Here is an 18,146-nt window from a genome sequence, read left to right as displayed (position 1 = left end):
TGTGATATTCATTAGTATTTCCTCTGAATTACTACTGATTTCTAGCTGTTTCCTATAATGGGCCTTCTGCTCTACTTGTGGGACTTCACCACATGTAGAAACAACTTTATACACTCTTCTCTGGACTTGTGAAGCTATATACACTTGTCTTTCAACGTTTTTACAGTTAAATACTACTTTTCAGGAATTCTGGTGGTTTGAAACACTGGTTTCATGTGAACTAACTCCATTTCAAGGATTTCTGCAGTGTAAAACATCCTTTCCAGACTAGAGACTTACATTTTGGTGTCTTTTACACTTGTTCTCTCACTATTCTGTTATATTCATTAGTATTTGCTCTGAATGACTACTGATTTCTAGCTGTTTCCTATAATGGGCCTTCTTTTCTACTTGTGGGACTTCACCACATGTAGAAACTACTTTATACACTCTTCTCTAGACTTGCGAAGCTATGTAAACTTGTCTTTCAACTGTTTTACAGTTGAATACTACTTTTCAGTGAATTCCGGAGGTTTGAAACACTGGTTTCATGTGAACTAACTCTATTTCAAGGATTTGTGCAGTGTACAACATCCTTTCTAGACTAGAGACTTACATTTTGATGTCTTTTACATTTGTTCTCTCACTATTTTGTTATATTCATTAGTATTTGCTCTGAATGACTACTGATTTGTAGCTGTTTCCCATAATGGGCCTTCTTTTCTACTTGTGGGACTTCACCACATTTAGAAACAACTTTATACATTCTTCTCTGAACTTGGAACGCTATACACACTTGTCTTTCAACTGTTTTACAGTTGAATACTACTTTTCAGTGAATTCTGCTGGTTTCAAACACTGGTTTCATATGAACTAACTCTATTTCAAGGATTTCTGCAGTGTAAAACATCCTTAACAGACTAGAGACTTACATTTTGGTGTCTTTTACACTTGTTCTCTCACTATTCTGTATTATTCATTAGTATTTCCTATGCATGACTACTGATTTGTAGCTGTTTCCCATAATGGGCCTTCTTTTCTCCTTGTGGGACTTCACCACATGTAGAAACTACTTTATACACTCTTCTCTAGACTTGCGAAGCTATGTAAACTTGTCTTTCAACTGTTTTACAGTTAAATACTACTTTTCAGTGAATTCTGCTGGTTTGAAACACTGGGTTCATGGGAACTAACTATATTTCAAGGATTTCTGCAGTGTACAACATCCTTTCTAGACTAGAGACTTACATTTTGATGTCTTTTACATTTGTTCTCTCACTATTCTGTTATATTCATTAGTATTTGCTCTGAATGACTACTGATTTGTAGCTGTTTCCCATAATGGGCCTTCTTTTCTACTTGTGGGACTTCACCACATGTAGAAACAACTTTATACATTCTTCTCTGAACTTGGAACGCTATACACACTTGTCTTTCAACTGTTTTACAGTTTAATACTACTTTTCAGTGAATTCTGCTGGTTTCAAACACTGGTTTCATGTGTACTAACTCTATTTCAAGGATTTCTGCAGTGTAAAACATCCTTAACAGACTAGAAACTTACATTTTGGTGTCTTTTACACTTGTTCTCTCACTATTCTGTATTATTCATTAGTATTTCCTATGCATGACTACTGATTTCTAGCTGTTTCCTATAATGGGCCTTCTTTTCTACTTGTGGGACTTCACCACATGTAGAAACAACTTTATACATTCTTCTCTAGACTTGCGAAGCCATATACACTTGTCTTTCAACTGTTGTACAGTTAAATCCTACTTTTCAGTGAATTCCGGTGGTTTGAAACACTGGTTTCATGTGAACTAACTCTATTTCAAGGATTTGTGCAGTGTACAACATCCTTTCTAGACTAGAGACTTACATTTTGATGTCTTTTACACTTGTTCTCTCACTATTCTGTGATATTCATTAGTATTTGCTCTGAATGCCTACTGATTTCTAGCTGTTTCTTATAATGGGCCTTCTTTTCTACTTGTGGGACTTCACCACATGTAGAAACTACTTTATACACTCTTCTCTAGACTTGCGAAGCTATGTAAACTTGTCTTTCAAATGTTTTACAGTTAAATACTACTTTTCAGTGAATTCTGCTGGTTTGAAAAACTGGGTTCATGGGAACTAACTATATTTCAAGGATTTCTGCAGTGTACAACATCATTTCTAGACTAGAGACTTACATTTTGATGTCTTTTACATTTGTTCTCTCACTATTCTGTTATATTCATTAGTATTTGCTCTGAATGACTACTGATTTCTAGCTGTTTCCTATAATGGGCCTTCTTTTCTACTTGTGGGACTTCACCACATGTAGAAACTACTTTATACACTCTTCTCTAGACTTGCGAAGCTATGTAAACTTGTCTTTCAACTGTTTTACAGTTAAATACTACTTTTCAGTGAATTCTGTTGGTTTGAAACACTGGTTTCATGTGAACTAACTCTATTTCAAGGATTTGTGCAGTTTACAACATCCTTTCTAGACTAGAGACTTACATTTTGATGTCTTTTACACTTGTTCTCTCACTATTCTGTGATATTCATTAGTATTTCCTCTGAATTACTACTGATTTCTAGCTGTTTCCTATAAAGGGCCTTCTGCTCTACTTGTGGGACTTCGCCACATGTAGAAACAACTTTATACACTCCTCTCTGGACTTGCGAAGCTATATAAACTTGTCTTTCAACTGTTTTACAGTTGAATACTACTTTTCAGTGAATTCTAGTGGGTTGAAACACTGTTTTCTTGTGATGTAACTCTATTTCAAGGATTTCTGTAGTGTATAACATCCTTTCTAGAATAGAAACTTACATTTTGATGTCTTTTACACTTGTTCTCAAACAATTCTGTGATATTCATTAGTATTTCCTCTGAATTACTACTGATTTCTAGCTGTTTCCTATAATGGGCCTTCTGCTCTACTTGTGGGACTTCACCACATGTAGAAACAACTTTATACACTCTTCTCTGGACTTGTGAAGCTATATACACTTGTCTTTCAACGTTTTTACAGTTAAATACTACTTTTCAGGAATTCTGGTGGTTTGAAACACTGGTTTCATGTGAACTAACTCCATTTCAAGGATTTCTGCAGTGTAAAACATCCTTTCCAGACTAGAGACTTACATTTTGGTGTCTTTTACACTTGTTCTCTCACTATTCTGTTATATTCATTAGTATTTGCTCTGAATGACTACTGATTTCTAGCTGTTTCCTATAATGGGCCTTCTTTTCTACTTGTGGGACTTCACCACATGTAGAAACTACTTTATACACTCTTCTCTAGACTTGCGAAGCTATGTAAACTTGTCTTTCAACTGTTTTACAGTTGAATACTACTTTTCAGTGAATTCCGGAGGTTTGAAACACTGGTTTCATGTGAACTAACTCTATTTCAAGGATTTGTGCAGTGTACAACATCCTTTCTAGACTAGAGACTTACATTTTGATGTCTTTTACATTTGTTCTCTCACTATTTTGTTATATTCATTAGTATTTGCTCTGAATGACTACTGATTTGTAGCTGTTTCCCATAATGGGCCTTCTTTTCTACTTGTGGGACTTCACCACATTTAGAAACAACTTTATACATTCTTCTCTGAACTTGGAACGCTATACACACTTGTCTTTCAACTGTTTTACAGTTGAATACTACTTTTCAGTGAATTCTGCTGGTTTCAAACACTGGTTTCATATGAACTAACTCTATTTCAAGGATTTCTGCAGTGTAAAACATCCTTAACAGACTAGAGACTTACATTTTGGTGTCTTTTACACTTGTTCTCTCACTATTCTGTATTATTCATTAGTATTTCCTATGCATGACTACTGATTTGTAGCTGTTTCCCATAATGGGCCTTCTTTTCTCCTTGTGGGACTTCACCACATGTAGAAACTACTTTATACACTCTTCTCTAGACTTGCGAAGCTATGTAAACTTGTCTTTCAACTGTTTTACAGTTAAATACTACTTTTCAGTGAATTCTGCTGGTTTCAAACACTGGTTTCATGTGTACTAACTCTATTTCAAGGATTTCTGCAGTGTAAAACATCCTTAACAGACTAGAAACTTACATTTTGGTGTCTTTTACACTTGTTCTCTCACTATTCTGTATTATTCATTAGTATTTCCTATGCATGACTACTGATTTCTAGCTGTTTCCTATAATGGGCCTTCTTTTCTACTTGTGGGACTTCACCACATGTAGAAACAACTTTATACATTCTTCTCTAGACTTGCGAAGCCATATACACTTGTCTTTCAACTGTTGTACAGTTAAATCCTACTTTTCAGTGAATTCCGGTGGTTTGAAACACTGGTTTCATGTGAACTAACTCTATTTCAAGGATTTGTGCAGTGTACAACATCCTTTCTAGACTAGAGACTTACATTTTGATGTCTTTTACACTTGTTCTCTCACTATTCTGTGATATTCATTAGTATTTGCTCTGAATGCCTACTGATTTCTAGCTGTTTCTTATAATGGGCCTTCTTTTCTACTTGTGGGACTTCACCACATGTAGAAACTACTTTATACACTCTTCTCTAGACTTGCGAAGCTATGTAAACTTGTCTTTCAAATGTTTTACAGTTAAATACTACTTTTCAGTGAATTCTGCTGGTTTGAAAAACTGGGTTCATGGGAACTAACTATATTTCAAGGATTTCTGCAGTGTACAACATCATTTCTAGACTAGAGACTTACATTTTGATGTCTTTTACATTTGTTCTCTCACTATTCTGTTATATTCATTAGTATTTGCTCTGAATGACTACTGATTTCTAGCTGTTTCCTATAATGGGCCTTCTTTTCTACTTGTGGGACTTCACCACATGTAGAAACTACTTTATACACTCTTCTCTAGACTTGCGAAGCTATGTAAACTTGTCTTTCAACTGTTTTACAGTTAAATACTACTTTTCAGTGAATTCTGTTGGTTTGAAACACTGGTTTCATGTGAACTAACTCTATTTCAAGGATTTGTGCAGTTTACAACATCCTTTCTAGACTAGAGACTTACATTTTGATGTCTTTTACACTTGTTCTCTCACTATTCTGTGATATTCATTAGTATTTCCTCTGAATTACTACTGATTTCTAGCTGTTTCCTATAAAGGGCCTTCTGCTCTACTTGTGGGACTTCGCCACATGTAGAAACAACTTTATACACTCCTCTCTGGACTTGCGAAGCTATATAAACTTGTCTTTCAACTGTTTTACAGTTGAATACTACTTTTCAGTGAATTCTAGTGGGTTGAAACACTGTTTTCTTGTGATGTAACTCTATTTCAAGGATTTCTGTAGTGTATAACATCCTTTCTAGAATAGAAACTTACATTTTGATGTCTTTTACACTTGTTCTCAAACAATTCTGTGATATTCATTAGTATTTCCTCTGAATTACTACTGATTTCTAGCTGTTTCCTATAATGGGCCTTCTGCTCTACTTGTGGGACTTCAACACATGTAGAAACAACTTTATACACTCTTCTCTGGACTTGTGAAGCTATATACACTTGTCTTTCAACGTTTTTACAGTTAAATACTACTTTTCAGGAATTCTGGTGGTTTGAAACACTGGTTTCATGTGAACTAACTCTATTTCAAGGATTTCTGCAGTGTAAAACATCCTTTCCAGACTAGAGACTTACATTTTGGTGTCTTTTACACTTGTTCTCTCACTATTCTGTTATATTCATTAGTATTTGCTCTGAATGACTACTGATTTCTAGCTGTTTCCTATAATGGGCCTTCTTTTCTACTTGTGGGACTTCACCACATGTAGAAACTACTTTATACACTCTTCTCTAGACTTGCGAAGCTATGTAAACTTGTCTTTCAACTGTTTTACAGTTGAATACTACTTTTCAGTGAATTCCGGAGGTTTGAAACACTGGTTTCATGTGAACTAACTCTATTTCAAGGATTTGTGCAGTGTACAACATCCTTTCTAGACTAGAGACTTACATTTTGATGTCTTTTACATTTGTTCTCTCACTATTTTGTTATATTCATTAGTATTTGCTCTGAATGACTACTGATTTGTAGCTGTTTCCCATAATGGGCCTTCTTTTCTACTTGTGGGACTTCACCACATTTAGAAACAACTTTATACATTCTTCTCTGAACTTGGAACGCTATACACACTTGTCTTTCAACTGTTTTACAGTTGAATACTACTTTTCAGTGAATTCTGCTGGTTTCAAACACTGGTTTCATATGAACTAACTCTATTTCAAGGATTTCTGCAGTGTAAAACATCCTTAACAGACTAGAGACTTACATTTTGGTGTCTTTTACACTTGTTCTCTCACTATTCTGTATTATTCATTAGTATTTCCTATGCATGACTACTGATTTGTAGCTGTTTCCCATAATGGGCCTTCTTTTCTCCTTGTGGGACTTCACCACATGTAGAAACTACTTTATACACTCTTCTCTAGACTTGCGAAGCTATGTAAACTTGTCTTTCAACTGTTTTACAGTTAAATACTACTTTTCAGTGAATTCTGCTGGTTTGAAACACTGGGTTCATGGGAACTAACTATATTTCAAGGATTTCTGCAGTGTACAACATCCTTTCTAGACTAGAGACTTACATTTTGATGTCTTTTACATTTGTTCTCTCACTATTCTGTTATATTCATTAGTATTTGCTCTGAATGACTACTGATTTGTAGCTGTTTCCCATAATGGGCCTTCTTTTCTACTTGTGGGACTTCACCACATGTAGAAACAACTTTATACATTCTTCTCTGAACTTGGAACGCTATACACACTTGTCTTTCAACTGTTTTACAGTTTAATACTACTTTTCAGTGAATTCTGCTGGTTTCAAACACTGGTTTCATGTGTACTAACTCTATTTCAAGGATTTCTGCAGTGTAAAACATCCTTAACAGACTAGAAACTTACATTTTGGTGTCTTTTACACTTGTTCTCTCACTATTCTGTATTATTCATTAGTATTTCCTATGCATGACTACTGATTTCTAGCTGTTTCCTATAATGGGCCTTCTTTTCTACTTGTGGGACTTCACCACATGTAGAAACAACTTTATACATTCTTCTCTAGACTTGCGAAGCCATATACACTTGTCTTTCAACTGTTGTACAGTTAAATCCTACTTTTCAGTGAATTCCGGTGGTTTGAAACACTGGTTTCATGTGAACTAACTCTATTTCAAGGATTTGTGCAGTGTACAACATCCTTTCTAGACTAGAGACTTACATTTTGATGTCTTTTACACTTGTTCTCTCACTATTCTGTGATATTCATTAGTATTTGCTCTGAATGCCTACTGATTTCTAGCTGTTTCTTATAATGGGCCTTCTTTTCTACTTGTGGGACTTCACCACATGTAGAAACTACTTTATACACTCTTCTCTAGACTTGCGAAGCTATGTAAACTTGTCTTTCAAATGTTTTACAGTTAAATACTACTTTTCAGTGAATTCTGCTGGTTTGAAAAACTGGGTTCATGGGAACTAACTATATTTCAAGGATTTCTGCAGTGTACAACATCATTTCTAGACTAGAGACTTACATTTTGATGTCTTTTACATTTGTTCTCTCACTATTCTGTTATATTCATTAGTATTTGCTCTGAATGACTACTGATTTCTAGCTGTTTCCTATAATGGGCCTTCTTTTCTACTTGTGGGACTTCACCACATGTAGAAACTACTTTATACACTCTTCTCTAGACTTGCGAAGCTATGTAAACTTGTCTTTCAACTGTTTTACAGTTAAATACTACTTTTCAGTGAATTCTGTTGGTTTGAAACACTGGTTTCATGTGAACTAACTCTATTTCAAGGATTTGTGCAGTTTACAACATCCTTTCTAGACTAGAGACTTACATTTTGATGTCTTTTACACTTGTTCTCTCACTATTCTGTGATATTCATTAGTATTTCCTCTGAATTACTACTGATTTCTAGCTGTTTCCTATAAAGGGCCTTCTGCTCTACTTGTGGGACTTCGCCACATGTAGAAACAACTTTATACACTCCTCTCTGGACTTGCGAAGCTATATAAACTTGTCTTTCAACTGTTTTACAGTTGAATACTACTTTTCAGTGAATTCTAGTGGGTTGAAACACTGTTTTCTTGTGATGTAACTCTATTTCAAGGATTTCTGTAGTGTATAACATCCTTTCTAGAATAGAAACTTACATTTTGATGTCTTTTACACTTGTTCTCAAACAATTCTGTGATATTCATTAGTATTTCCTCTGAATTACTACTGATTTCTAGCTGTTTCCTATAATGGGCCTTCTGCTCTACTTGTGGGACTTCACCACATGTAGAAACAACTTTATACACTCTTCTCTGGACTTGTGAAGCTATATACACTTGTCTTTCAACGTTTTTACAGTTAAATACTACTTTTCAGGAATTCTGGTGGTTTGAAACACTGGTTTCATGTGAACTAACTCTATTTCAAGGATTTCTGCAGTGTAAAACATCCTTTCCAGACTAGAGACTTACATTGTGGTGTCTTTTACACTTGTTCTCTCACGATTCTGTTATATTCATTAATATTTGCTCTGAATGACTACTGATTTGTAGCTGTTTCCCATAATGTGCCTTCTGTTCTACTTGTGGGACTTCACCACCTGTAGAAACAACTTTATACACTCTTCTCTGAACTTGAGAAGCTATACACACTTGTCTTTCAACTGTTTTACAGTTGAATACTACTTTTCAGTGAATTCTGGTGGTTTCAAACACTGGTTTCATGTGAACTAACTCTATTTCAAGGATTTGTGCAGTGTACAACATCCTTTCTAGACTAGGGACTTACATTTTGATGTCTTTTACACTTGTTCTCTCACTATTCTGTTATATTCATTAGTATTTGCTCTGAATGACTACTGATTTCTAGCTGTTTCCTATAATGGGCCTTCTTTTCTACTTGTGGGACTTCACCACATGTAGAAACTACTTTATACACTCTTCTCTAGACTTGCGAAGCTATGTAAACTTGTCTTTCAACTGTTTTACAGTTAAATACTACTTTTCAGTGAATTCTGCTGGTTTGAAACACTGGGTTCATGGGAACTAACTATATTTCAAGGATTTCTGCAGTGTACAACATCCTTTCTAGACTAGAGACTTACATTTTGATGTCTTTTACATTTGTTCTCTCACTATTCTGTTATATTCATTAGTATTTGCTCTGAATGACTACTGATTTGTAGCTGTTTCCCATAATGGGCCTTCTTTTCTACTTGTGGGACTTCACCACATGTAGAAACAACTTTATACATTCTTCTCTGAACTTGGAACGCTATACACACTTGTCTTTCAACTGTTTTACAGTTAAATACTACTTTTCAGTGAATTCTGCTGGTTTCAAACAATGGTTTCATATGAACTAACTCTATTTCAAGGATTTCTGCAGTGTAAAACATCCTTAACAGACTAGAGACTTACATTTTGGTGTCTTTTACATTTGTTCTCTCACTATTCTGTTATATTCATTAGTATTTGCTCTGAATGACTACTGATTTCTAGCTGTTTCCTATAATGGGCCTTCTTTTCTACTTGTGGGACTTCACCACATGTAGAAACTACTTTATACACTCTTCTCTAGACTTGCGAAGCTATGTAAACTTGTCTTTCAACTGTTTTACAGTTGAATACTACTTTTCAGTGAATTCCGGAGGTTTGAAACACTGGTTTCATGTGAACTAACTCTATTTCAAGGATTTGTGCAGTGTACAACATCCTTTCTAGACTAGAGACTTACATTTTGATGTCTTTTACATTTGTTCTCTCACTATTTTGTTATATTCATTAGTATTTGCTCTGAATGACTACTGATTTGTAGCTGTTTCCCATAATGGGCCTTCTTTTCTACTTGTGGGACTTCACCACATTTAGAAACAACTTTATACATTCTTCTCTGAACTTGGAACGCTATACACACTTGTCTTTCAACTGTTTTACAGTTGAATACTACTTTTCAGTGAATTCTGCTGGTTTCAAACACTGGTTTCATATGAACTAACTCTATTTCAAGGATTTCTGCAGTGTAAAACATCCTTAACAGACTAGAGACTTACATTTTGGTGTCTTTTACACTTGTTCTCTCACTATTCTGTATTATTCATTAGTATTTCCTATGCATGACTACTGATTTGTAGCTGTTTCCCATAATGGGCCTTCTTTTCTCCTTGTGGGACTTCACCACATGTAGAAACTACTTTATACACTCTTCTCTAGACTTGCGAAGCGATGTAAACTTGTCTTTCAACTGTTTTACAGTTAAATACTACTTTTCAGTGAATTCTGCTGGTTTGAAACACTGGGTTCATGGGAACTAACTATATTTCAAGGATTTCTGCAGTGTACAACATCCTTTCTAGACTAGAGACTTACATTTTGATGTCTTTTACATTTGTTCTCTCACTATTCTGTTATATTCATTAGTATTTGCTCTGAATGACTACTGATTTGTAGCTGTTTCCCATAATGGGCCTTCTTTTCTACTTGTGGGACTTCACCACATGTAGAAACAACTTTATACATTCTTCTCTGAACTTGGAACGCTATACACACTTGTCTTTCAACTGTTTTACAGTTAAATACTACTTTTCAGTGAATTCTGCTGGTTTCAAACACTGGTTTCATATGAACTAACTCTATTTCAAGGATTTCTGCAGTGTAAAACATCCTTAACAGACTAGAGACTTACATTTTGGTGTCTTTTACATTTGTTCTCTCACTATTCTGTTATATTCATTAGTATTTGCTCTGAATGACTACTGATTTCTAGCTGTTTCCTATAATGGGCCTTCTTTTCTACTTGTGGGACTTCACCACATGTAGAAACTACTTTATACACTCTTCTCTAGACTTGCGAAGCTATGTAAACTTGTCTTTCAACTGTTTTACAGTTAAATACTACTTTTCAGTGAATTCTGTTGGTTTGAAACACTGGTTTCATGTGAACTAACTCTATTTCAAGGATTTGTGCAGTTTACAACATCCTTTCTAGACTAGAGACTTACATTTTGATGTCTTTTACACTTGTTCTCTCACTATTCTGTGATATTCATTAGTATTTCCTCTGAATTACTACTGATTTCTAGCTGTTTCCTATAAAGGGCCTTCTGCTCTACTTGTGGGACTTCGCCACATGTAGAAACAACTTTATACACTCCTCTCTGGACTTGCGAAGCTATATAAACTTGTCTTTCAACTGTTTTACAGTTGAATACTACTTTTCAGGAATTCTGGTGGTTTGAAACACTGGTTTCATGTGAACTAACTCTATTTCAAGGATTTCTGCAGTGTAAAACATCCTTTCCAGACTAGAGACTTACATTTTGGTGTCTTTTACACTTGTTCTCTCACGATTCTGTTATATTCATTAGTATTTGCTCTGAATGACTACTGATTTGTAGCTGTTTCCCATAATGTGCCTTCTGTTCTACTTGTGGGACTTCACCACCTGTAGAAACAACTTTATACACTCTTCTCTGAACTTGAGAAGCTATACACACTTGTCTTTCAACTGTTTTACAGTTGAATACTACTTTTCAGTGAATTCTGGTGGTTTCAAACACTGGTTTCATGTGAACTAACTCTATTTCAAGGATTTGTGCAGTGTACAACATCCTTTCTAGACTAGGGACTTACATTTTGATGTCTTTTACACTTGTTCTCTCACTATTCTGTTATATTCATTAGTATTTGCTCTGAATGACTACTGATTTGTAGCTGTTTCCCATAATGGGCCTTCTTTTCTACTTGTGGGACTTCACCGCATTTAGAAACAACTTTATACATTCTTCTCTGAACTTGGAACGCTATACACACTTGTCTTTCAACTGTTTTACAGTTAAATACTACTTTTCAGTGAATTCTGCTGGTTTCAAACAATGGTTTCATATGAACTACCTCTATTTCAAGGATTTCTGCAGTGTAAAACATCCTTAACAGACTAGAGACTTACATTTTGGTGTCTTTTACACTTGTTCTCTCACTATTCTGTTATATTCATTAGTATTTGCTCTGAATGACTACTGATTTGTAGCTGTTTCCCATAATGGGCCTTCTGTTCTACTTGTGGGACTTCACCACCTGTAGAAACAACTTTATACACTCTTCTCTGAACTTGAGAAGCTATACACACTTGTCTTTCAACTGTTTTACATTTGAATACTACTTTTCAGTGAATTCTGCTGGTTTCAAACACTGGTTTCATGTGTACTAACTCTATTTCAAGGATTTCTGCAGTGTAAAACATCCTTAACAGACTAGACACTTACATTTTGGTGTCTTTTACACTTGTTCTCTCACTAATCTGTATTATTCATTAGTATTTCCTATGCATGACTACTGATTTCTAGCTGTTTCCTATAATGGGCCTTCTTTTCTACTTGTGGGACTTCACCACATGTAGAAACAACTTTATACATTCTTCTCTAGACTTGCGAAGCCATATACACTTGTCTTTCAACTGTTTTACAGTTAAATCCTACTTTTCAGTGAATTCCGGTGGTTTGAAACACTGGTTTCATGTGAACTAACTCTATTTCAAGGATTTGTGCAGTGTACAACATCCTTTCTAGACTAGAGACTTACATTTTGATGTCTTTTACACTTGTTCTCTCACTATTCTGTGATATTCATTAGTATTTGCTCTGAATGCCTACTGATTTCTAGCTGTTTCCTATAATGGGCCTTCTTTTCTACTTGTGGGACTTCACCACATGTAGAAACTACTTTATACACTCTTCTCTAGACTTGCGAAGCTATGTAAACTTGTCTTTCAACTGTTTTACAGTTAAATACTACTTTTCAGTGAATTCTGTTGGTTTGAAACACTGGTTTCATGTGAACTAACTCTATTTCAAGGATTTCTGCAGTGTACAACATCCTTTCTAGACTAGAGACTTACATTTTGATGTCTTTTACACTTGTTCTCAAACAATTCTGTGATATTCATTAGTATTTGCTCTGAATGCCTACTGATTTCTAGCTGTTTCCTATAATGCGCCTTCTTTTCTACTTGTGGGACTTCACCACATGTAGAAACTACTTTATACACTCTTCTCTAGACTTGCGAAGCTATGTAAACTTGCCTTTCAACTGTTTTACAGTTAAATACTACTTTTCAGTGAATTCCGGTGGTTTGAAACACTGGTGTCATGTGAACTAACTCTATTTCAAGGATTTCTGCAGTGTAAAACATCCTTTCCAGACTAGAGACTTACATTTTGGTGTCTTTTACACTTGTTCTCTCACTATTCTGTATTATTCATTAGTATTTCCTATGAATGACTACTGATTTCTAGCTGTTTCCTATAATGGGCCTTCTTTTCTACTTGTGGGACTTCACCACATGTAGAAACTACTTTATACACTCTTCTCTAGACTTGCGAAGCTATGTAAACTTGTCTTTCAACTGTTTTACAGTTAAATACTACTTTTCAGTGAATTTTGTTGGTTTGAAGCACTGGGTTCATGTGAACTAACTCTATTTCAAGGATTTGTGCAGTGTACAACATCCTTTCTAGACTAGGGACTTACATTTTGATGTCTTTTACACTTGTTCTCTCACTATTCTGTTATATTCATTAGTATTTGGTCTGAATGACTACTGATTTCTAGCTGTTTCCCATAATGGGCCTTCTTTTCTACTTGTGGGACTTCACCACATGTAGAAACAACTTTATACACTCTTCTCTGGACTTGTGAAGCTATATACACTTGTCTTTCAACGGTTTTACAGTTAAATACTACTTTTCAGTGAATTCCGGTGCTTTAAAACACTGGTTTCATGTGAACTAAATCTATTTCAAGGATTTGTGCAGTGTACAACATCCTTTCTAGACTAGAGACTTACATTTTGATGTCTTTTACATTTGTTCTCTCACTATTCTGTTATATTCATTAGTATTTGCTCTGAATGACTACTGATTTCTAGCTGTTTCCCATAATGGGCCTTCTTTTCTACTTGTGGGACTTCACCACATGTAGAAACAACTTTATACATTCCTCTCTGAACTTGGAACGCTATACACACTTGTCGTTCAACTGTTTTACAGTTTAATACTACTTTTCAGTGAATTCTGCTGGTTTCAAACACTGGTTTCATGTGTACTAACTCTATTTCAAGGATTTCTGCAGTGTAAAACATCCTTAACAGACTAGAGACTTACATTTTGGTGTCTTTTACACTTGTTCTCTCACTATTCTGTATTATTCATTAGTATTTCCTATGCATGACTACTGATTTCTAGCTGTTTCCTATAATGGGCCTTCTTTTCTACTTGTGGGACTTCACCACATGTAGAAACAACTTTATACATTCTTCTCTAGACTTGCGAAGCCATATACACTTGTCTTTCAACTGTTGTACAGTTAAATCCTACCTTTCAGTGAATTCCGGTGGTTTGAAACACTGGTTTCATGTGAACTAACTCTATTTCAAGGATTTGTGCAGTGTACAACATCCTTTCTAGACTAGAGACTTACATTTTGATGTCTTTTACATTTGTTCTCTCACTATTCTGTGATATTCATTAGTATTTGCTCTGAATGCCTACTGATTTCTAGCTGTTTCTTATAATGGGCCTTCTTTTCTACTTGTGGGACTTCACCACATGTAGAAACTACTTTATACACTCTTCTCTAGACTTGCGAAGCTATGTAAACTTGTCTTTCAAATGTTTTACAGTTAAATACTACTTTTCAGTGAATTCTGCTGGTTTGAAAAACTGGGTTCATGGGAACTAACTATATTTCAAGGATTTCTGCAGTGTACAACATCCTTTCTAGACTAGAGACTTACATTTTGATGTCTTTTACATTTGTTCTCTCACTATTCTGTTATATTCATTAGTATTTGCTCTGAATGACTACTGATTTCTAGCTGTTTCCCATAATGGGCCTTCTTTTCTACTTGTGGGACTTCACCACATGTAGAAACAACTTTATACATTCTTCTCTGAACTTGAGAAGCTATACACACTTGTCTTTCAACTGTTTTACAGTTGAATACTACTTTTCAGTGAATTCTGGTGGTTTCAAACACTGGTTTCATGTGAACTAACTCTATTTCAAAGATTTGTGCAGTGTACAACATCCTTTCTAGAGTAGAGACTTACATTTTGATGTCTTTTACACTTGTTCTCTCACTATTCTCTGATATTCATTACTATTTGCTCTGAATTACTAATGCTTTCTTGCAGTGTCCTATAATGGGACTTCTGGTATACTTGTGGGACTTCACCACATGTAGAAACAACTTTATATACTCTTCTCTGAACTTGTGAATCTATATAAACTTGTCTTTCAACTGTTTTACAGTTGAATACTTCTTTTCAGTGAATTCCGGTGGTTTGAAACACTGGTTTCATGTGCACTAACTCTATTTCAAGGATTTCTTCAGTGTACAACATCCTTTCTAGCCTAGAAACTTACATTTTGATGGTTTTCCACTTGTTCTCACACAATTCTATGATATTCATTAGTATTTCCTCTGAATTACTACTGATTTCTAGCTGTTTCCTATAAAGGGCCTTCTGCTCTACTTGTGGGACTTCGCCACATGTAGAAACAACTTTATACACTCCTCTCTGGACTTGCGAAGCTATATAATCTTGTCTTTCAACTGTTTTACAGTTGAATACTACTTTTCAGTGAATTCTAGTGGGTTGAAACACTGTTTTCTTGTGATGTAACTCTATTTCAAGGATTTCTGTAGTGTATAACATCCTTTCTAGAATAGAAACTTACATTTGGATGTCTTTTACACTTGTTCTCAAACAATTCTGTGATATTCATTAGTATTTCCTCTGAATTACTACTGATTTCTAGCTGTTTCCTATAATGGGCCTTCTGCTCTACTTGTGGGACTTCACCACATGTAGAAACAACTTTATACACTCTTCTCTGGACTTGTGAAGCTATATACACTTGTCTTTCAACGTTTTTACAGTTAAATACTACTTTTCAGGAATTCTGGTGGTTTGAAACACTGGTTTCATGTGAACTAACTCTATTTCAAGGATTTCTGCAGTGTACAACATCCTTTCTAGACTAGAGACTTACATTTTGATGTCTTTTACATTTGTTCTCTCACTATTTTGTTATATTCATTAGTATTTGCTCTGAATGACTACTGATTTGTAGCTGTTTCCCATAATGGGCCTTCTTTTCTACTTGTGGGACTTCACCACATTTAGAAACAACTTTATACATTCTTCTCTGAACTTGGAACGCTATACACACTTGTCTTTCAACTGTTTTACAGTTGAATACTACTTTTCAGTGAATTCTGCTGGTTTCAAACACTGGTTTCATATGAACTAACTCTATTTCAAGGATTTCTGCAGTGTAAAACATCCTTAACAGACTAGAGACTTACATTTTGGTGTCTTTTACACTTGTTCTCTCACTATTCTGTATTATTCATTAGTATTTCCTATGCATGACTACTGATTTGTAGCTGTTTCCCATAATGGGCCTTCTTTTCTCCTTGTGGGACTTCACCACATGTAGAAACTACTTTATACACTCTTCTCTAGACTTGCGAAGCTATGTAAACTTGTCTTTCAACTGTTTTACAGTTAAATACTACTTTTCAGTGAATTCTGCTGGTTTGAAACACTGGGTTCATGGGAACTAACTATATTTCAAGGATTTCTGCAGTGTACAACATCCTTTCTAGACTAGAGACTTACATTTTGATGTCTTTTACATTTGTTCTCTCACTATTCTGTTATATTCATTAGTATTTGCTCTGAATGACTACTGATTTGTAGCTGTTTCCCATAATGGGCCTTCTTTTCTACTTGTGGGACTTCACCACATGTAGAAACAACTTTATACATTCTTCTCTGAACTTGGAACGCTATACACACTTGTCTTTCAACTGTTTTACAGTTAAATACTACTTTTCAGTGAATTCTGCTGGTTTCAAACACTGGTTTCATATGAACTAACTCTATTTCAAGGATTTCTGCAGTGTAAAACATCCTTAACAGACTAGAGACTTACATTTTGGTGTCTTTTACATTTGTTCTCTCACTATTCTGTTATATTCATTAGTATTTGCTCTGAATGACTACTGATTTCTAGCTGTTTCCTATAATGGGCCTTCTTTTCTACTTGTGGGACTTCACCACATGTAGAAACTACTTTATACACTCTTCTCTAGACTTTCGAAGCTATGTAAACTTGTCTTTCAACTGTTTTACAGTTAAATACTACTTTTCAGTGAATTCTGTTGGTTTGAAACACTGGTTTCATGTGAACTAACTCTATTTCAAGGATTTGTGCAGTTTACAACATCCTTTCTAGACTAGAGACTTACATTTTGATGTCTTTTACACTTGTTCTCTCACTATTCTGTGATATTCATTAGTATTTCCTCTGAATTACTACTGATTTCTAGCTGTTTCCTATAAAGGGCCTTCTGCTCTACTTGTGGGACTTCGCCACATGTAGAAACAACTTTATACACTCCTCTCTGGACTTGCGAAGCTATATAAACTTGTCTTTCAACTGTTTTACAGTTGAATACTACTTTTCAGTGAATTCTAGTGGGTTGAAACACTGTTTTCTTGTGATGTAACTCTATTTCAAGGATTTCTGTAGTGTATAACATCCTTTCTAGAATAGAAACTTACATTTTGATGTCTTTTACACTTGTTCTCAAACAATTCTGTGATATTCATTAGTATTTCCTCTGAATTACTACTGATTTCTAGCTGTTTCCTATAATGGGCCTTCTGCTCTACTTGTGGGACTTCACCACATGTAGAAACAACTTTATACACTCTTCTCTGGACTTGTGAAGCTATATACACTTGTCTTTCAACGTTTTTACAGTTAAATACTACTTTTCAGGAATTCTGGTGGTTTGAAACACTGGTTTCATGTGAACTAACACTATTTCAAGGATTTCTGCAGTGTAAAACATCCTTTCCAGACTAGAGACTTACATTTTGGTGTCTTTTACACTTGTTCTCTCACTATTCTGTTATATTCATTAGTATTTGCTCTGAATGACTACTGATTTCTAGCTGTTTCCTATAATGGGCCTTCTTTTCTACTTGTGGGACTTCACCACATGTAGAAACTACTTTATACACTCTTCTCTAGACTTGCGAAGCTATGTAA

This window comes from Cnephaeus nilssonii (genome assembly GCF_951640355.1).
Source record: "Cnephaeus nilssonii genome assembly, chromosome: 10".
In the NCBI taxonomy this organism is placed as follows: Eukaryota; Metazoa; Chordata; class Mammalia; order Chiroptera; family Vespertilionidae; genus Cnephaeus; species Cnephaeus nilssonii.
Note: the sequence above shows the minus strand (reverse complement) of the source record.